Below are 22,720 nucleotides of genomic sequence, written 5' to 3'. Positions count from 1 at the left end.
CCACTCCACCCATTCCCCAAGGCCCCTGCCCCGTCTCACCCTTGCTCCCTCCCCCCCAGTGCCTCCTAATGCCGCGAAACAGTTGATCAGCTGTAGGCACCGGGAGGAAGGGGAAGGGCTGATCAGTGGGGCCTGTCGGCAGGCCGGAGGTGCTGGGGGGAGTGGGAGGTTGGTAGGTTGGTAGGGGTGGCTCCTCCCTGCCTGCCTCCCCTCCCGCTTCCTCGGGAAGCACGGGGACTCCCAAAGCGCAGAGCTCGGGGCGGTTGCCCCCATTCGTCATACCCTAGGGATAGCTTTGCAGGCTACCACTGATCACTGTGGCCTCTCCTGAAAATGGGGAAATATACATCCTCTTGTCGTTGCCCCTGCACTGAATTTTGCTGCTGCAGTTTTGTTCAAACTACCTTACACCTCTAGGACACTCATCATATTGCACCATATTTCTGAAAACCCAGAGCATCCAAGATTTGGCTGTGGGATTTCAGAAGTACAATGTAGTTTAGGGCATGGGGTAAAATGTACATCTCTGACTCTCCCCTACCACAGATGCAGGGCCGGCTCTAGGCACCAGCTAAGGAAGCTGGTGCCTAGGGCAGCAAATCAGGAGGGGCAGCACTTCAGCCATTCTTGGGGTGGCACTACTTCCTCAGCGGCACTTCTGCGGCAACTGTTTGTTTTTTGCTTCACTGCTTGGGGCGGCAAAAAAGGTAGATCTGGCACTGCCCAGATGGGGAGGAATGGACAACAAAGCTAATTTTAGGTGTTCAGTGTTGATGATTTTTTGCCCCAGACAGATATCTGGGCATTTCCAATACTGTTATTTTAGGTGAATATTCACACCATCCCTAACCATAAGAGATTGTGTATGTAGATTTATGCTACGTGATCCAAACAGATGATCCCTGCTGAGTGTGCCAAAGGAAGGCCGGATGTCCAAAGTCCCTCCCACTGTGCCATGAAGGAAATTGCTTCCCAAGTCCAAGCAAAAAATCACAACAGTTATGCATTTTCTGTCCAGACTCACTAGCACATTGTCATGGGTAGATTTGACAATTATTGCAGAACTAAATTGTACTAAAAACTCTCCTCATCTTCTAACCAGTTCAAGATTAAATAAGTTAGTTTTGCATGTGAAATATAAGAATTTATTTACCCTTAAAAATTGGGTATGTATGCTAATTTTATATCAGATTATTTTTAATAGTTTATTCAGGTATTCCAGTTTCAAAGCAACGAGCATAGTGTACAACTTTCTACATTTAAGTAAGATTACCTAAATATTAGAGAGCAGAGGTGGGGTTAAAATTGTTTTACATTTAACTCTAATAAAAGTTCAAACCATTTTTGTATAGTTTTTTTATTATGAGCAAACTGGTTTAATGTATGCATTTGTCACTGATTTCAGAAGGACATTTAAACAATAATGAGTAGTTATAAAAAGAATACTGAAGGAAATATATCGGAAGGATTTTGATTTCTGTAAACCAAAGTCAGCTCAAGTACTCAGAACAGCAAACCTCTTGAAAACCCAAGAAAATGTCTTTTAATTCATAAGAAATCATATATTTAAAAATTCTAAAATCAAACAAATCATTTTAGGATCTTATGTTATAAACTCAGCTATTTCTAAAATATATTATGGATGATAATGTAGTCCTATAAATAGTGAAAATTCAAAACGATAAAACTATGTAAACTAAATTTTGTATGGATAATTGTACTGCTATGTAAGATGTTTTATTCCCATTTTTTTAAAAAAAGACTAAAATTCCAAAGCATAAATTGTGCTATTTATGTTCATTAAATGTAGTTTGAGTCTTATCTGAGGGACATCTTACCTAACTATATATCTAATGTTGCTCAGTAAATGAGGAGAGTATTGATTGGCATATGCTGCTTAAATCGATCATCCTGACAGCCAGAATTACAGTAATCTGTCAGTATTGATGACTGTCTTTCAAGCTTTGATAGCCTCTCCCTCGCTTATCATGTCTTGCCTTACTTGTATTTGAAGTGCATTTTCTTGCAACCTCTAGTTTTGTCAGGGTAGGTACTTGATAGTGTTTTTTGTCCCTTGAGTCCAATTTATTGGCTTGATCAATGCAATTAGCGTTAAAATGCAACACTGGGGAGCAAGATTAGGCAGTGTTCTGAGTAACAACTGGACCTTAAGGGTAGTACAAGCTTGTTCTCAAACATCATCTATTAGTAACCTGTTGAAAGAATAGAATTTTTTTGCAATGAATAATTCCAGAGCATCACTTTAAATGCCTTGATTTTAACCACTAGAGACCACTGATTGAACCAGCATTTGTGATTGTTTTTTAAACTCTTATCTTGGTGTTTGTCACATAAACACTTCAAATAACTGCAATAGCTGTGTTGGGGATGTATGTATCAAGCATATGTGTATTTTTGTAAGGACACATAAGTACTTTACTTCACTTTCTTCATTGCGTATTTCTTTCTTCAGAACAAAGGATATTAGAATGGTAACAGTAAGTGAAATTATCAAAAGCTAAAAATTCTGCCCCTCCCCAAACTCAAAAATGCTGACTTTTTTTCACAAGCTTTTGTTTCTTTTCATTAGCTAGATCAGTATTAGTTTAGTATAACAATTTTAGCATCAAAAACACAGGTTGTCAATAATTGTTGCTGAATTAGTAACACAGCTTTGTTATCAATTCTTCTGTTATCCAGTTTCAGGAGACATGTTGGAAAGAGATGAAAGAGCCAAATATAAATGAGGCAAAAGTGACCTGTCTGTGCTAGCATAATTTGCCGCTCATAAAGCTGTATTATGAAACTCTTTCAAGGTGGGCTATTGGCATCACTGGTCACTTTCTATTACAGAAAAAAATATTTCAGAGCCACATACTTTTTCATATTGTTGATAGAGTGTTGTACTGTAGATTGTTCTTGTCTCAATTTTTGTATGGATTGACTTTGCCCCCCTACGTTAGAAAAATGAATATTTCAGTTCATTCCCATATCTACCTGCCTATATCTGATATATATTATTCAACACACAGAATTCCTTCAATGTATTTACTGTTTTATGTCAGGAGAATTTCTTTTTAAACAGAATTTCTGTGGAGTGCCCTGAAAAGCAGTAAGGTAGTTCTGAATCCTATTGTTCTCTGGGACCCCCATACAAGTTCTGGAATTATAACTGCATATATAGGCTTAATAGTGAGGAGTTAGTGCTTGCCTTGGAGAGGTCTCATTTATACCTGTTAGTCTCTCACTCCTGTTTTAAAGCCTGAAATTTAAATATACTGTTCTTGAACTCGGTGGCGTAATCAATATTTAATTACACCATTGTAAAATATACTTGAAATGGTTTTATAAAAACAAATATGGGATTTTCTCTTGCTGTAAGACAAGATGACTAATTCAATCTTATGAAGTATGATCTCATCGTAGCTAGCAGGAAATTACAGTTTTTGTTGATACCTGTTTAACCTTATTAATTTAACGTTTTGGGGTAACAAAAGCCTTCTGTTTAAAGTTTTAACATTCTTGTCCTTTTTAAATGTTATAGCTTGTACAAACATCCCTGATGCCTCCCAGAAGTTCTCCAACAAAACTGAGGAAAACTAGACTTGATATTCCTGATATTTCTAAGGTTTAAAACAAACCCAATCAGAATGTAAAAATTAAAAAATGGGAAAAAAAAAAAGAGGCCTTCTTTTACACATCATAGAGAAGCAAAAAACAGTATAAATATTGATTTAATCCTTTGCAGGTCATCTTCATCAGCAATAATAGATGTGGATTTCACATACAATTCAAATGTGGATTAATATGGTAAAAATTAGAAAAGTTATGGGTATGCAAAAGATGTGTGTGTCCTGTTTTGTATGATTCTATGAATCATGGCTTTTTTTTTTGTTTTTTACAAGCAAAATTAACAGACAGCAGTCTGGTAGAATATAACAGTGGTTTCAGAAGTAGGGGCAGCTCTAGGCACCAGCAAAGCAAGCAGGTGCTTGGGGCAGAAAATTACCAGGGGCAGCATAATGCTGGGGCCCCAGCTCCGACCTGAGGCAGCGTCCTGGGCTGGATCCTGACTGCCCCGGGGGGCGGTAACCAGCCTGTTGCTCTGATTGGCTGTGCGGCAGGGCAGGAGAAGCCAGCTCAGTGGGGAGTGTGTCCCTGTCGCTCTCCCACGGGCAGCAGCCACACCCCCTCAGGCGGGAGCCGGTAGCACGGCCCTGCCCCGGCCGCAGAGCGCATGAGGTGGCGGCAGACCATAGTGGCTGGGCGGGAACATAGTGGCTGCGGGCTCCTCCTCAGTTTGTCCCCGCCGCCGCCTCCTATCTGGGAAGGGGAGGGCTGAGCCGAACTTATGTGCTCTCTCTCGGCAGGAGTCCGAGAAGATGGCCAGAGCCAAGGCAAGAATGAGCGGGGCCGGGATCCAGCAGCAGCCCCAACCGCCAGCGTCGGGAGTGTTGGTGGCGGGAGATGTGTCCTCGGACAGTGAGGGGGGAGCATGAAGGCCCCCAGAAACTCGTCCAGAAAGTGTCCACCACAGGCCATATCTGCTGCAAGGTAAGAGCTGGGCTGGGCAGGATGGTCCCCAGGATACCTGGGGAGCTTCTGCCTGTTGGAGCCCCAGAGGCTGCCGCATACCTCCCCAGCCCCGCACAGCGCACCGGTGCCTGGTCTCCTCCTGCCTCCCCCCTGCAGGGGGCAAGTGACCGGGCAGAGAGGGACAGCATCTAGCCAGCCAGCCCAGCGCCTCTTCTTTGGCCGAAGCCCAGCCCCGGAGCTCTCTCTATCGCATGCCCCTCAGGCTCAAAGTTCCAGCTGGGCGGCCTCAGCTCTGGGAAAATGCCAGGCAGGGCTGGGTCCAGGGTGTGTCCCAGCTCGTAGGGAGCACTCTTGCCCCAATGACTAGTGCCTTACCTACGGCCAAGTACAGTAGTGCGATAGGAGACGTGAAAAATATCGTGTCACGCTGTGACATGGTCACTCAATTTGAACATGCGTAATTGTGTTAATGTTAAGGGTTATTGATTGATTAAATCAGGAATCATGATTACTTGTGTGTACTGTACCACCATATCGGCGCCATTTGTGCCAACTCTGTGTCGCATCAGTGCCAGTGGTTATAGGGCTAAATTTCCCGGACAGAAACGAAAACAACTTTCCGGTGCTGCCTACCGGCAACAAAGAGAGAAATAGCAAAAAGAATTAGAAAAACTATCTCGTACTTCATATAAGTGTTTTTAAAAAGTCGACAATCAAGGAGAAAGCGCCAAGCAATGCATTAAAAGTGATTATTCATCAACTGATGAAGACCAATCGAACCAAAGATTATCTTTATCAACTGATAAAGATGAACAACAGTCCGACCAAAGATTATCTTCACTAACTGAGAAAGACGAATAATCACAATCCATCCAAAGGTTTACTACTTCAGCTGAAGAGTCCAGAAACAAAGAACTGTTATCCAAATGTAAAACTGAAGTACAATTATTGGAAGGTGGAGAGACTGACATAGGATCGGATCCAAGTACATGGCCAACAATAATTACTGATGCAATGCAAATGATTACTGTGAAAAATGGTCCTTCAAAACTAGATCCTACATTTGAGTATCCATTTAATGAGTCGAATCGTCGATTTATGTCATCCAGTATGAAGAAAAAAATGAAAAATGGGGAACAAATTAATAGATTGTGGTTAGTGTATTCACAGACTAAAGATGTAGTTTTTGGGTTTTTTTTCTGCAAACTGTTCTGTAACTTGGACATTCTTCTAGCAACTGCAAGTTTTAATGACTGGTGAAATTTGCATCAGCTTTTGAAAGAACATGAAACATCAAAAAATCATTTACACTCGTTGACAAATTGGATTGAGCTGTCAAACAGATTACATTCTGGTACAACAATCGATTGCGGTACAGCAATGTCTGCTAAATTCAGAAATTCTACGTAGTCAAGCTATGTTGGAACGTTTACTGGCAATCATTAATTTCCTAGCCAAACAGTATCTTGCATTCTGTGGATCCTCGGATATTTTATATGAGAATAACAATGGAAATTTCTTGAAATTGGTTGAGTTATTGGCAAAATTTTGATAGTGTTTTGGCTGAGCATGTATGAAGAGTGAAAGATGGACAGATTCACACCCATTATTTGGGTAAAAATACACAAAATGAGAATACAATTAATTTCTAATGGAGTGCATAATGAAATTTTATTGGATTTGAAACATGCCAAATATTACTCAATTATAGTTGATTGTACTCAAGATCTGAGCAAAACCAAGCAAATGTCAATAGTTTTACGATTTGTGAAAATTGATGAAAATGCAGAAGTGAAAATTTGTGAACGCTTTCTAGAATTTACACCAGTGAACGAAACTACTGGGGAAGCCCTCTCAGATGTAATTCTACAGAGACTGGAACACTATGGAATACCTTTAGAAAATATGTGGCCAACGGTACGATAACGGCTCAAACATACGAGGACGACATGCAGGTGTACAGCAAAGAATATTGAATTTAAATCGAGCTTTTTTCGTTCCTTGCCATGCGCATTCGCTCAATCTGGTTGTCAGTGATGCTGCCAAATCATCTAAAGATGCCGTTTCGTATTTTACCACAGTGCAAGCAATTTACAACTTTTTTAGTGCTTCCACACACTGTTGGGCAGTCTTGAAGAAGCATCTTGAACAAAAACTCACACACAAACCTCTAAGTCAAACGAGATGGGAAAGTAGGATAGACGCTATTAGACCATTCCGATGTTCATCAGGAGAGATTTACGATGCACTATTCGAAATAAGCCAGGACTTGTCGTATGATCCTTTATTTCGACATGAAGCTGAAACATTGGCTCAGAAAATGATGCAGTTTCAATTTTCATGTTGCACAGTTATTTGGCATAATATTCTAAATCAAATTAATTTGACCAGCAAAGTTATGCAGGATATAACCATAGACGTATCCGAGGCAAAGACGATTTTGAATAAAACGCTGGAATATTTTAAAAAATACCATTCAGATGAAGGATTTGACGAAACGGTCAAAGAAGCAACAACAATAGCAAATTATCTTGATTTGGAACCAACGTTTACACCTCAACAATTCATTTGTTTTCGAAAAAAACAAGACAGTTTTGTTATGAGGCTCATGATGATCCTATTCTCAATCCAAAAGAAAGGTTTAAAGTTAAATGTTTCTATTGTATTTTGGATGTAGCTATAATTTCCACTGAAGAAAGATTTTATCAGTTGCATGGTCATTGTGAAACTTTTGAATTTATATACAGTATTAGAAACATTAAAAATCAGTTTTCCAAAGAAGACCTCATGAAGCACTGCCAAGACCTACATTTAGCGCTCAGTACTGATAACGCTGCTGACATTGATGCAGTAGAATTGTATGATGAATTAATAGCTTTATCTGAGCTAATAAGTCCTAAAACTTCTCCTCTAAAAGTATTAGAATTTATAGCAAGAAATTATTTTTTCACTCCAAACCCTGCTATAGCATTCCACATTCTTTTAACATTACCAGTATCAGTGGCTTCTGGTGAGCGCAGTTTCTCAAAACTGAAATTACCAAAAAATTATTTGAGGTCCACCATGTCTCAAAATCATTTGTTAGGACTCTCATTAATTTCAGTTGAAAGTACCATTGCAAAAAATTTAGATTTCACTGAATTATTAAAGGTCTATGCAAGTATAAAAACCAGAAAAATTCAGTTCATATAAATTCTTTTAATTTATGAGAAACGGGGCGCACTGGAAGACACGAACTTTTTTCATTACAGTGTATAGTTAAACCCAAATTGTTTGTAATTGTGATTTTTTTAAAAATTAAATGAGTACACTAGTAGGAAATTTGGTTTATTTCACTAACTACAAATTCTTTTTTCTTTTTTTTTTTATTTTAAACAGTCAAAAAAAATAGCAAAGTGCAAACGTGTAAAAGCCAAAAAAAAAAAGGGGGGGGGGGGGGAGGGCGGGGGGAAGGAGGGCAGCCAAAAATTTTTTTGCTTGGGGTGGCAAAAAACCTAGAGCCGGCCCTGTTCAAAAGAGTTGGTTGAGAATATTGTCAAATCTATTTCTGCGTGTGTTTACATATGGTCATCAAAACAGTTAGATCATACTATCCTGCACCAGCTGAGAGATTTAAAAATATATATTACTAAGAAATCTGGAAAAAAGGTAGTATCTACATGCCCACTTGTCTTCTGTGTTTTGCAACTGTTAAGGAAAAAAAAACTATATATCTAAACCTGTGTGTGTGTGCGCGCGTGCATGTAACTATTTAGAGATAGATTTGTTGATGTAACAGTGCTGATTAAGTGATCAGGCCATCCTGAAGTGGTACCAGTAAAACCATATACACACCATTGTGTATTATGCCACGTATTTTACAGAAAAACTCAAGAAGTCATTATAAAACAAGTATTAAAAATCAGTTTTGCAATAATTGGGAATTACCATATAAGACTCAGGAGATCATGAATCCTAATCTTGGCCCTGCTAATAAAATTAATACCCAATACATTTTTAGACTCTTTTTAGGAATACTTTAAAAATATTTTAATTGCTGATTAATTCCATCTGACAAATATGGGTCACAAATTTATCTCTTTCCTTCTGAATGTTTCTCCTCTCAAACATATAAGAATGCAGGCTATTAAAAATCTTTTAATTTCCATTTGACAAGCCACAGTTACCATCCATCTGTTCTTGCCAATTGTGAAAAAGGTTCAATTTTCAGCAAAGCCATGCATTTCACAGAAGCTATGTGAAGTGAAATTTCACAGGGGACATGATGGATCCTGATTCTTAGTGATAAACCTTTGGGGCCAGCAGGGTTGGCATATGGTTCAGCATGATATGAAGGCTTTGGTTCCCTGGCTTCACTTCTTTGGCGTGGAGCAGATAAAACCCGGCTGTTAGTATTGTTTCACTGGACACCAATCATGGGCAGCAGGAACTGCCCATTTAACTCTCTGTGGGAAGGAAGCCCAGACACTGTTCACAATAGTACTATTGTAGGGTTGCAAACTGCTCTGAACAGCTTGACAGCACAGGGAAGGAGGGGTAAAAGGCTTGCTTTGCTAATTGCTGCTCAAAATAAGGAAGGGGAAAATAGTTGAGATCTGATACTTATTTCAAGGTTTTTTGCATAAAAGAACTTTGTTACAAAAATCAAATAGAAATGGCATAATTACACAGCTGCCTTTACATAATTTCATGCTTAATACTTGATAATCTAATATCTGCACAAGAGTTTGCCTGTGAAAGGAAAAATATTTTCTTCTCCTGTGATGGGAGAAGCAAAAGCATGAAGAAAATATAGTCGATTGGACTTAGTAACAAAATTTCTCTTGTTAGAAGTTTACTTATTCTGTACTGGTGTTGTATTGAAAACAGTTAATTCATTTATGTGTGTATAAATGTAATATTATTTCTACTGGGCACTTTGGCATATTTTCAGTATTTCTAATTTAGTTCTATAAAGTCCTATCCTTTTTAGTGGTGTCTTCACAGGAAACTTTTTAATACTTTTCTTCTTGTCCCTGTCTGTCTGTATATATGTACAATATAAGCTTATACTTCTGATGATATGAAAACATTTGAACTCTACATTCATGTTAGAGCCACAGGGTAAACAGTCAGTTTGCTTCCAGACAGTTAACCTTAGCTAAAAATGTAGTCTCTGCAAAGAGTACAAGATTTACATCAGTGATCCAATCCTACTGTTACCAAGCAAAATCTTTAAGGATTTTTTGAAAAGAAAAACAGGGTAGAGTGAAGATCATTTCACATACATAAGCTTTACACAGATAAAGTGCAAGGAGTTTGGGGAGATGAAATTCACCTCTCCGTATCTAGAATCAGGGTATCGGGCGGCAGCGCACCCCCACATTCTATCTACACCAGCCTCTGGAGTAGAGAAGCAATTGCAATCCCTCTGCACTGCCTGTGCAGTGTAGTGATTAGAGCAACTGGATCCTTTTAAAAAGAAAAGGAGTACTTGTGGCACCTTAGAGACTAACAAATTTATTTGAGCATAAGCTTTCGTGAGCTACAGCTCACTTCATCGGATGCATGCAGTGGAAAATACAGTAGGGAGATTTTATATACACAGAGAACATGAAACAGTGGGTGTTACCATACACACTGTAACAAGAGTGATCAGGTAAGGTGAGCTGTTACCAGCAGGAGAGTGGGGGGGGGGGGGCGGAGAAAAACCTTTTGTAGTGATAATCAAGGTGGGCCATTTCCAGCAGTTGACAAGAATGTCTGAGGAACAGGAGTGGGGGAGGAATAAACATGGGGAAATAGTTTTACTTTGTGTAATGACCCATCCACTCCCAGTCTTTATTCAAGCCTAAGTTAATTGTATCCAGTTTGCAAATTAATTCTAATTCAGCAGTCTCTCATTGGAGTCTGTTTTTGAAGGTTTCTTTGTTGAAGAATTGCCACTTTTAGGTCTGTAATCAAGTGACCAAAGAGATTGAAGTGTTCTCCAACTGGTTTTTGAACGTTCTACTTCTTGACGTCTAATTTGTGTCCATTTATTCTTTTACGTAGAGACTTTCCAGTTTGACCAATGTACATGGCAGAGGGGCATTGCTGGCACATGATGGCATATATCACATTGGTAGATGTGCAGGTGAACGAGCCTCTGATAGTGTGACTGATGTGATTAGGCCCTATGATGGTGTCCCCTGAATAGATATGTGGACACAGTTGGCAATGGGCTGTGTTGCAAGGATAGGTTCCTGGGTTAGTGGTTCTGTTGTGTGGTTGCTGGTGAGTATTTGCTTCAGGTTGGGGGGCTGTCTGTAAGCAAGGACAGGCCTGTCTCCCAAGATCTGTGAGAGTGATGGGTCGTCCTTCAGGATAGGTTGTAGATCCTTGATGATGCATTGGAGAGGTTTTAGTTGGGGGCTGAAGGTGACAGCTAGTGGCGTTCTGTTATTTTCTTGGTTGGGCCTGTCCTGTAGTAGGTGACTTTTGGGTACTCTTCTGGCTCTGTCAATCTGTTTCTTCACTTCAGCAGGTGGGTATTGTAGTTGTAAGAACGCTTGATAGAGATCTTGTAGGTGTTTGTCTCTGTCTGAGGAGTTGGAGCAAATGCGGTTGTATCGTAGAGCTTGGCTGTAGACAATGGATCATGTGGTGTGGTCTGTATGAAAGCTGGAGGTATGTAGGTAAGCATAGCAGTCAGTAGGTTTCCAGTATAGGGTGGTGTTTATGTGACCATCGCTTATTAGCACAATAGTGTCCAGGAAGTGGATCTCTTGTGTAGACTGGTCCAGGCTGAGGTTGATGGTGGGATAGAAATTGTTGAAATCATGGTGGAATTCCTCAGGGGCTTCTTTTCCATAGGTCCAGATGATGAAGATGTCATCAATGTAGTGCAAGTAGAGTAAGGGCATTAGGGGACGAGAGCTGACGAAGCGTTGTTCTAAGTCAGCCATAAAAATGTTGGCTTACTGTGGGGCCATGTGGGTACCCATAGCAGTGCCGCTGATTTGAAGGTATACATTGTTCCCAAATGTGAAATAGTTATGGGTGAGGACAAAGTCACAAAGTTCAGCCACCAGTTTAAGCATCAGTCTGCTGGCCTGCCCCATCCCTGTCCTCCAGAGCTGCTTCTGTGGGTCTCACATAGACATCCCACAAAGACATGCAAGAGGCTGCCTGTGTGCAGACACTGTGCCTGCTTTTGCCAGCATAAGTCCCAAAGAGGAGCTTATGTGGTGCTAGTTCTAATAATTAACACATACTGTCCTATAGTCACACTGATCCCTATATTGAAGTCTTTAATAAGACAGATTCTACTCAAGTCAAAATAGGAAATTTGCCTGAATAAGGACTTCAGGACTGGACCATTTTTATCCAAGTCTATCTCACTGTTTTGTTTTCACCTCCTATAGTCTGTTACTAAAATACGAACTTTGAAGTGTCTATAAACACAACCATTAGTGTCTCAACCTCTCTACTCATGAATTTAATCGGTAGTCCATTATAGACATGAGAAATTGGTCTTTGTGGTATGGAGATCCAATGGCGAGTATACCAAAAATGGGAATCCTCAGCTCTGCAAGATTTATAGAATGAGAAACATAGAACCAGCAAACTATAGTAAAATTTAGAGTTTCTACTAACATGATTTAGTAAATATGCCCCTGCTGTATTTCAAAAAGATAATTCATTGAATGCCCATTCTTCCTCTTACTGTAGAGTAGATTATATTTAAGTCAAGATTAATGGATAGATTTTAATGTTAAAATCCAGTCTCTGAGCCTGTCATTCCCTAGAGGCATATAGTGCATTAGTTTAAGCCAGTATGCTGCTTATCATAGATACTATGACACTGTCTTAAATGACAGTTTACTGTACTTTGTTACTGCGTACTCTCGTAATAAAATCACTATTTTGTGTTCTTGATAATTACAATATTAAGTAGAAACTTAATTTGATTACTGCACATTTAGATACAGATAGCTCTTAAGTAATTGCCCACTGTAAAATTTCTGAAATTTATTTTTTTTAGGTCTGTCAGTGTCTAAGTTTAATACTAACTCCAGATGCTTGCTTTATTTGTTAGCTGAACTAAAACATCTTTGTGCTGAAAAGAACTCTACATTTTTTTTTCCATGCAAGTAATCTCTCTTATCCCTTAGCTTTTCTCACTTGAAACCCATGTTTGTTTTAAAAATATTTAAGAAGAGAATTGGTTGATGTTTGCATTTTTTCTGTGAGCTTAATAAAATTACTTCAGAATTCTAAAGGGTAGAAGTATTGTTTTACATTGTTGCTGAATCAATGGCTATTTTTTTACTGCAAAATTGACAGAACTGGTGCTTAAAATGTTTGCAATTTTTGTTACCTAAGGAACTGACCAAATCAACAGTTAAGTATATTGAATATATTCTTATTTTAATATTTATATAAAATTTTATACAACTTTGATGTTTTGTTATTTAATACTCTGAAAATATTAATTACAAATGTAAGTCCACAGGAGTGACCCTAAATCCTCAATTTAGAATTCTCCACAGATACAGTTAATCTGTTAAAATGTTTTCATATGAACTTTAGAAGAGAATGAGTTGTAGCTTGCTGCAGTTTTTCTGACATTTTTCATTTAGTAATTGAGTGTTGTAAGTGGTTAAGTATGGTCCAAATTTTATCCTACCCAGCTTGTATTAATGTGCCTACACTCACACTGCCTTAGCACCTGTTATGGATTTTGAGTCATCTGGCAGCCCGTGAGACTTAGATAAAGAAGTACCAGGTGTCCTGCTTGTCTCTTAATTGAGACGCATTGTAAACAATATAGACTTGGCAATATGGTTATAGGGATGGATTAAAGCTCAGCTTTGTCTGCTCTGACAAGTCACTGCTTTTCCTTCATGGAAGATATCATAAACCACTGAAGAATTTAGTGATAAAATCTGATGGAACAACATAAAAAATAAACACTGTGCCCCAACCTGTACTATATCTAGAGTGTTTCTAGAAGGATTGTACAACAGTATATTAAATATACTGTACTGCTGCTGATGCATGCTCCATTTACAGTTTCTGACAAAAATATAGCACTTGTGGCAAGTACTTACTTTGTATAAGTGAACACTCCTCCTATTAAGCCTAAATTCATGTAAAATGAATGTATATGTTAAGAAAATGTCTATCAATATATTATTTGTCAATAAATCAGATAATTATAATATCATTTCCTTGGAAAAGCCCAATGCAGGGGTGGCCAACCTGAGCCGGAATTTACCAATGTACATTGCCAAAGAGCCACACTAATGTGTCAGCAGCCCGCCATCAGCTCCCCCAACTCCAACCTGCAGCGCCTCCTGCCCGTCGGCAGCCCCACCAATCAGTGCCTCACTCCCTCCCCACACCTCTCACCCACTGCGATCAGTTGTTACGCGGTGCGCAGGAGGCTCTGGTGGGGAGGGGGGGAAGAGCGAGGGCATGGCAGGCTTGGGGGAAGAGGTGGAGTGGGAACAGGGACTGGGACCGAGCAGCGGGTTGAGCACTGAGCACTCCCCAGCACATTGGAAAGTTAGCATCTATAGCTCCAGCCCTGGAGTCAGTGCCTATGCAACAAGCTGCATATTAACCTATAAAGAGCCACATGCAGCTCCGGAGCCACAGGTTGGCCACCCCGGTCCAATGGATATAACTTTATTTACACTGTGCTTGTTTTGCAGTATTTTCAACCTTTTACATTGTTAGCTTACTATCCTTGTTGTGACCTCATGGCCTCCTATAGCTAAATGGAAATAAGTGAACCCCCCCCCCCCGCAATGGCAGATGTGCATTTTGTTATATTATAGGTCTCATAAAGGCTTTTTAAAGTAATTGAAAATAAATTGAACTCCTTTTTTGGAACAAAAAGTAACAATTAGGTGTCCTCTTCTTTCTTGACAATTCCCTATTTGGGAGTGGTGAGTTTCATAGCCTTCTTCCAAAATTCATGATCGTATGCCAGGCTGTCATGCAGATTGATCGGTCTGAGGTCTGGTGATATCCTATCCGCGTACCGAGACTTTGGTCTCTTGCTTGGTCATCTTCCATCCATGATCATTGCAATAGCCGTCCTATCAATCTAGCTCTCAGGTCTCCACTAAATATGCCCATACCAACATAGCCTAGCCTCCCGCAACTTGTCTTCAATTGGAGCTACCTGTATTAAACCCTTTACAGCCTCATTTCATTTGTTCTCACATAGTGTCCAACTATTTGACCATCTCAACATCTTCATTTTTGTCTCAGTGTGTGTACTAGTTTCTTTTCTAGTGGCTGGCCAAGTCTCTGTTCCATACATTAGAATGGGTGCATTACAGTTTTAAACATTCTGTCTTTTAAATTTATTGACATCATTTGTCACAAAGAACTGGGGTCAGCTCCTGCTATTTCTACCAAGCAGCTTTAGAATGATGCCAGGCATCATTCAGGAGGGCACCATTGATCCTAGGTATTTAAGTTATTTTGCTTTTCTAAGCTATCTGCCTGTGATCTCCTTTATGATGAATCCTTCTCCCCCAGTTATCATAGCCTTGGTCGTACCAGCGTTCACTCTGTCCAGTCTGCTCAAAATTATGTTTCCATAATTCAGAGTTGACTGACAAGGACTCACAGTCTTCTGCACCTATCACTAAAACATCAGCAAACAGCATGTTTCCAGGTAGCTCCCTTCATATATTCTCATTTATTACATCCGTGACAACTGCAAACAAAAAGGCATTTAACTCTTACCCTTAATGCAGGCCAGTGTTTACTGGAAATTCTCTACTATAGTCCCAGTTAGTTCTGACTACAGTAGTCACTCCATCATATCCTGAAGAAGACAAACTTCACCAAACTAATTCTGTTGGTGTGTGATCACATACCTTCTCCATATCCACAAAGACCATGTCAAGTTGCTGTCTTTCCTTTGAATTTTTTATAAGGATTTATGTACAAATGTGGCATCAGCTATGCTCCTTCCCACCATAAATCCATGTTGACCCATCCAAATTTCAATTATTCCACGCAGACACTTTTCAATAATTGTCTCCCATGTTTTCATAACATGTGACATCAGCTTAATTGGGCAATAATTAGAACAGTCTAATATTTCGTTTGATAAAAAATAGCCACTCCAAAGCTTTTATGCCATTCATCCAACATTTTCTTTTTCTTAAGAATATCATTGAAGAAATTTGTAAAATACTTGATGCCTTCCCAATGACTTCAGCACATCTGGCCCAGATGCTTTCTCCTTTTTCATTTTCCTAAGGTATAATTAACATAAATGTTTTGATTTAAAAAAAAAAAAAGTAAATGAGCCAACATAAAAAATTAGTAATATTGGAACTGATATTTAACCACATATGTGAAAGCTATCATATATATTACTTTATCCTCGGGGAGGCATACTTACATTTTCCTGGAGGTTACATCAGAGAGCATCTCCTGATACTAACAGCCTTTAATTATAGAAGATTTACACCAAAGGCTAACTTGTTTGTATCAGTAGTGCGCCTACCTGATACTATGTGATACTGTTTTTAATACTCAGTTGTTTTATAGAGTTTTTATTCTTGGATAATTTTGTTTTACATGTGAATGTTTTATTAAAACATGAGATATTTAGGTTAATGAATACAGATGCTTATATAATATGCACATTTCTTTTTAAGATCTTTTTGGATAACTTATTTAATATATTTTGTAGCATTTTAAATAGAATATTTATAAAATGTGGATAAGAGAAATTGACCATCAGCCAACATTGAATTCTCTGTGTTTTTTTGCTCAGCTCTCAAAGACTTTAAGGCTAGAAGGGACCATCTGATCATCTAGTCTGACTTCCTGCATATTGCAGACCCATAGAACCTCACCTATCACCTCCTGTAATAGATCCCTAACCTCTGGCTGAGGTACATGAGATAAGGAAAGAAATTATTGCATGTTATGGCAAAGCTATTGTCCCCAATACTGCAAGCTCAGTTCATGTGGAAAAAACATAGCACTATAAAATTATTAAACCTTTGACCGTCACTGTCCAGTGTGGTCAAGACAAGATTTCTTGTTTGAAAGTGAGTTTCTACTCTGATGATTGATCCATTTGAAAATAGGGTGGTCTTACTCCATAGATTGACTCCTTATGTGCTTGCGTTAGTGACAAAATTACCTTTTTACTTCTGTCAGCGTTTCAGAGCTGGCACACAAAAATGGGAGAATGAATTGGATTCTATTTTATGCATCAGCAGAGTTGTTAATAACTTTCAGTTGCAGATACAGATTGTCCACTCAGTTACAGTACATCTGTGCAGCCCCACAGAAAACGCAGATACACAATGCAGAATTTGTCATACACATTTTCATTAATGGTTAAAGATAAGCAGAAAAGAACCCAGCTTGACTTTCAGATGCCAGATTGATTTGAGTTAGCAGGAGTGGCAGTTAGGGGGAAAATACTTCTTTATTTGTAAACTGTGCAAATTAGATCTGGAAATCCTTGCAGAACAAATAGGGAATGCCATAATGCCTCTTCAACAGAATCACTTTTTAGAATACAGAAGACCTTCACCTATGCATCTCAGTGTGTTTGGTTGATACTGGTCACCCACCCACAGATGAAATGGTTTTAGTTGTAGAGCTTCCAACACTGGATCAGTAGCTGTCCATCCTACATCTTTAATTCTCAGAGCCAATAAGGAGCACAAATTCCAATGACTCAAAGTGACTTCAGCTGTTTTGACAGCCACTGGCCAATCCTCTCTTTCAGAGAGAGATTTCTCACGTCGAGAAATATTTATTAAATTTTTTGTCTTGGCTTCCTTCAAGAGACAAATTCTATTATGGCAATGTTTTTCCACGATCCTCCACAGAAATCTTTACCTACTACAAAAGTCTTGTCCTGTTTCCATATGGACTCATCCTTATCCCCTTGACAGTAAAAATCACAACTTACTTAGGGGAATCTATCCAAAAATATCTGTCACCACCGTCATTCTCAGGGCCCCAAATTGTAGTATATCTTCTGTTTAATAACTGCCTCTGTGCTTCTTGCTGCCTCTTCCGAGCCAGGGAGCAAAAAGCCAAAACTCTGATCCCCAACATATGCTGCCAGTAAACCAACAGGGTGATCTTTTTCTTTTCTTTGACTTGTGATGTCAAATAGCAGTTTTAGCAGGTTGTTTAATTATATTCGCTGTACACTGTCAATACTGTAAACTTATTTCTAGCCGTAAAGTAGGCAAATATGACTCCCAAGACTCATGAGGAGCAGATATGTTGATGAAGAAGGTGCCATTTCTCATAGTTGCTCTTCTAACTGTAACCATGCTTTATAGAAATTGACTCTATGCAGTTAAAAGAAATTCTAAATGCCTATATCACACTGTTTGGAGTGGCTCACAACCTCAGGGCAAACACTCCAAACTGGTAGTGTTCTGTAATTAGATTTCACCAAGCCAGTAACACATGTGAATTCCTAGATTACTTTAACAGTTTTACCATAGAGTCACAGACTGTCCCCTTAGACTCTCCAGTCTATCTTGCCACCCAGACAAACTGGACTTAGTGATAAATGGTCAGTTACACCAAAAATCATACCACATCCATATTGCTTCTGGTACCAAGAGACCTGTCATTTACCCCAGATCAACTGATACTCTAGATCAGTGGTTCTTAACCTTTACTGCAGCCTGAACCCCTTTGGTTCTCAAAATATGTTCTCACCCCCCTTATCAAAAATTGTTGAAGTAGGTCAGTTCTTTAAACCTGTTTGTATATTACAGTAATCGTTAAAAATGTATGTTCTTAAATACATAGGTTTGATGAAACAAAGTAGTTGTACTTACGTGTCTGTGCTTAATTTGTGTTTTCAATTATTTACCTTCTAAAAAAATCTGGCATGTCTCGCACCCCCAGGCGGTGTGTGCACCCCAGGTTAAGAAACACTGCTCTAGGTCCTATACCAAAGACAATGCATAAAGCCAATCCTGTAATTGACTGTCTAAAAGTTTATTAACTAGGAAGAAGGAATGAGAGTTATTTACAAGTTAAAGCAAGCAAACATAAACACAAAAATGAGTTACCATCTAAATCCTAAGAGTTGTAGTGATCCGTCTATTCAAAGTCTCTTTCGGGGCAGACCCAGGAGGGTGAGGAGTTTAGAGCAGTGGTTCTCAACTTACTTACCATTGTGAACAACAGATGCAGCAATCTGTGTTATGTGGGCGACATCCACACAATATATATACTACTGTATGGCCCTGCGGTTGTCACATGGGCTACAGCTGTGTGCTGATTGGGCCGCAAGTTAAGAACCGCTGGTGTAGAGTTTCTGGCCCTTCAGAGTTCAGACAGCCAAAAGATTCCTTTTCTTCTTATCAGGGATTTTTATTCCCTTCCCTTTCCCAAGGGTTCAAGATAATGTGATGAGTTCACCTGAATGTCTCCTCTTCGTGGGTGTGTGGGGGAGAAGCAATCAACAAAGTCTTTTGTCCTATGATGTTCCACAATGGTTTGTCTGGTGTCTATGGACCTGCTTTTGTTGGGCAGGAGACAACACCTGTGGCAAACTAGCATTTCACACTTGGTAATGTTTCTGTCCTGACTATGGGAGTTTATAGTTTCAGAGCAAACACTTTTACAGTTAAAGAGCAAACGTATTGCTTTATAACATGGGATATCGATATTATAAGTCATTAATGCATGCAGCACCATACAAGCATTTCATAGAGTCTAAACACTAAATACATTTTTTTAATATGAATACCAATTTTGAGCAAAACTAACATATGGGTGACCTCCTCTGGTCTCCAACTATGAGGGTGTCAGTTTTTAGTTAATGCCTGCAAGAGCTGACATCCAGCCTACCAGCGTCCTAGTCCATTCATTCTACTAGAAAGTATTTGCAAGTTGAGGATTCCCATTTTCCAGTTAGCAGTGAAATGAAACTTTGTTCCTTTGCCCCTAAAGTAGTCTGCAAATGTTTTTCAGGGTGTGTCTACACTATGAAATTAAGTCAAATTTATAGAAGTTGATTTTTTAGGAAGCGATTTGATACAGTCGATTGTGTGTATCCCCACTAAGCACATTAAGTTGGCAGAGTGCGTCCACAGTACCGCGGCTAGCGTCGACTTTTGGAGCGTTGCACTGTGGGTAGTTATCCCACAGTTCCCGCAGTCTCCGCCACCCATTGGAATTCTGGGTTAAGCTCCCAATGCCTGATGGGGCAAAAACATTGTCGTGGGTGGTTTTGGGTACATGTCGTCAGTAGCCCCTCCTTCCGTGAAAGCAACGGCAGACAATCATTTCACCCCTTTTTTCCGTATGGACGCCATACTGCTTTCAGCAGATAGCGCAGTACTGCTAACTGTTGTCATCGAACCACCGCTTCCACTGCAACTCTGCTCTTGTCTCGAGAGCGAGTTTCTCTGTTGGCTGTCAGGGCTACCGCTTCCGCTGCAACTCTGCTCTCCTGCAGATGCTATACCACAGCAAAAAGAACAGGAGTACTTGTGGCACCTCAGAGACTAACAAATTTATTAGAGCATCAGCTTTCGTGGGCTACAACCCACTTCATCGGATGCATAGAATGGAACATATAGTAAGAAGATAGATACATAGATATAGATAGATATAATATATACAGAGAAGGTGGAAGTTGCCATACAAACCGTAAGAGGCTAATTAATTAAGATGAGCTATTATCAAGAGGAGAAAAAAACTTTTGTAGTGATAATCAAGATGGCCCATTTAGACAGTTGACAAGAAGGTGTGAGGATACTTAACATAGGGAAATAGATTCAATATGTGTAATGACCCAGCCACTCCCAGTCTCTATTCAAACCCAAGATACTGGTATCTAGTTTGCATATTAATTCAAGCTTAGCAGTTTCTCAGTTGGAGCCTGTTTTTGAAGCTTTTCTGTTGCAAAATTGCCACCCATAAGTCTTTTACCGAGTGGCCAGAGAGGTTGAAGTGTTCTACTACGGCAAGCATGGAGCCCGCTCAGATCACTGTGGCAGTTATGAGCATTGTAAGCACCTCACACATTATCCTGCAGTATGTTCAAAACCAGAACCTGCAAAAGCAGGCGAGGAGGTGACGGCAGTGCAGTGATGAGAGTGATGAGGACGTGGACACAGACTTCTCTCAAAGCACGGGCCCCGGCAATTTGGACATCCTGGTGGCAGTGGGGCAGGCTCGTGCCGTGGAACGCCAATTCTGGGCCCAGGAAACAAGCACAGACTGGTGGGACCGCATAGTGTTGCAGGTCTGGGATGATTCCCAGTGGCTGTGAAACTTTTTTGCGTGCGTAAGGGCACTTTCATGGAACTTTGTGACTTGCTTTCCCCTGCCCTAAGCACAGGAATACCAAGATGAGAGCAGCCCTCACAGTTCACAAGCGAGTGACAGTAGCCCTCTGGAAGCTTGCAATGCCAGACAGCTACCAGTCAGTCGAGAATCAATTTGGAGTGGGCAAATCTATTGTGGGGGGCTGCTGGGATCCAAGTAGCCATCACAATCCCTGAGCTGCTGCTATCAAGGGTAGTGACTCTGGGAAATGTGCAGGTCATAGTGGATGGCTTTACTGCAGTGGGATTTCCCTAACTGTGGTGGGGCGATAGACGGAACACATATCCCTACCTTGGAACCGGACCACCTTGGCAGCCAGTACATAAACCGAAAGGGTGCTGCAAGCACTGGTGGATCACAAGGGACGTTTCACCGACATCAGCGTGGGGTGGCCGGGAAAGGTACATGACGCTTGCAACTTCAGGAACTCTGGTCTGTTTGAACAGCTGCAGGAAGGGACTTACTTTCCAGACCATAAAATAACCATTGGGGATGTTGAAATGCCTATAGTTATCCTTGGGGACCCAGCCTACCCCTTAATACCATGACTCATGAAGCCATACACAGGCACCCTGGACAGTAGTCAGGAGCTGTTCAGCTGTAGGCTGAGCAAGTGCAGAATGGTGGTAAAATGTGCATTTGGACGTTTAAAAGCACGCTGGCATAGTTTACTGACTCGCTTAGACCTCAGTGAAACCAATATTCCCGCTGTTGTTATTGCTTTCTGTGCGCTCCACAATATCTGTGAGAGTAAGGGGGAGACGTTTATGGCAGGATGGGAGGTTGAGGCAAATCACCTGGCCACTGATTAAGCACAGCGAGACTCCAGGGCAGTTAGAAGAGCACAGGAGGGCGCGGTGCGCATCAGAGAAGCTTTGAAAACAAGTTTCATGACTGGCCAGGCTACGGTGTGACAGTTCTGTTTGTTTCTCTTTGATGAAAACCCGCCCACTTGCTTCACTCTACTTCCCTGTAAGCAGTGATGAGCTGCCAAAATCTTAACAACGGGTTCCCTCTTCACCCCACGAGGGGGTCGTTGCCCGCCTACGGGACTCCTGCCTCATCCAACCCCCCTGCGTTCCTTGATGCCCCCCCCCAGGACCCCTGTCCCATCCACCCCCCTCCCCGTCCCCTGACTGCCCCCAGAACCGGGCAGGAGGGTCTCGTGGGCCACCATAGTGGGTGCCCACCCCTCAGAGCCAGAGGCACCTGCCAGGGGGCAAGGTGGGGAGTCCCGGCAGTGCTTACCTGGGGCAGGTCCCTTGGCTCCTAGGGGTGGGGGTGTGTAGCTAGGGGGGGAGCAGCGGCTCCCCCCACTGATCACATCAAAAGGGGTGCCTTAGACACCGACTCCCTGGGTGCTCCTGGGCTGGAGCCCCCACGGGGAAAATTTGGAGGGTGCAGAGCACCCACCGGCAGCTTCCCCACCCTGCGCCCAGCCCCAGATCACCTTCCCTCCGCTCCACCTCCTCCGCTGAACACGCTGCCCCGCTCTGCTTCTCTGCCCCCTCCCCCAGCTTCCGCGAATCAGCTGTTCAGCAGGAAACCTTGGAGGGCTGAGAAGCAGACGGCAGCTTTCCGCTCAGGCCAAGGGTGGCGGAGGTGAGCTGGGGTGGGGAGCGGTTCCCCTGCATGTCCCCCCCCAGGTTACCCCCTGCGGCATGGGCGGCCCTTCTTGCGCCCCCCCGCCCCAGCTCACCTCCGCCACCCTTGGCCTGAGCGGGAAGCTGCCGCCTGCTTCTCAGCCCTCCCAGGCTTCCCGCCAAACAGCTGATTCGCGGGAAGCCTGGGAGGGCGGAGAAGCAGGAGAGGGTGGCGCGTTCAGGAGAGGAGGCGGAGCGGAGGTGGGCCGGGG

General features: G+C 41.3%; 1 protein-coding gene and 1 long non-coding RNA gene across 4 annotated transcripts in view; both read left to right on the top strand.

Moving 5' to 3' along the window:
* Positions 1–22,720, top strand: part of RALGAPA1 (Ral GTPase activating protein catalytic subunit alpha 1) — a 235,006-nt gene that overhangs the window by 191,965 nt on the left and 20,321 nt on the right. The window lies entirely within an intron of this gene.
* Positions 1–22,720, top strand: part of LOC311521595 — a 32,411-nt gene that overhangs the window by 954 nt on the left and 8,737 nt on the right. Inside the window, exon 2 of the long non-coding RNA XR_014711927.1 lies at positions 4,371–4,554. This is a non-coding gene — a long non-coding RNA (uncharacterized lncRNA). The remainder of the gene's footprint in view (positions 1–4,370; positions 4,555–22,720) is intronic.

The sequence above is a fragment of the Lepidochelys olivacea genome (genome assembly GCF_965140295.1).
Source record: "Lepidochelys olivacea isolate rLepOli2 genome assembly, chromosome: 6".
NCBI lineage: Eukaryota > Metazoa > Chordata > Testudines > Cheloniidae > Lepidochelys > Lepidochelys olivacea.
Note: the sequence above shows the minus strand (reverse complement) of the source record. Positions and strands in the feature narration are given on the sequence as shown.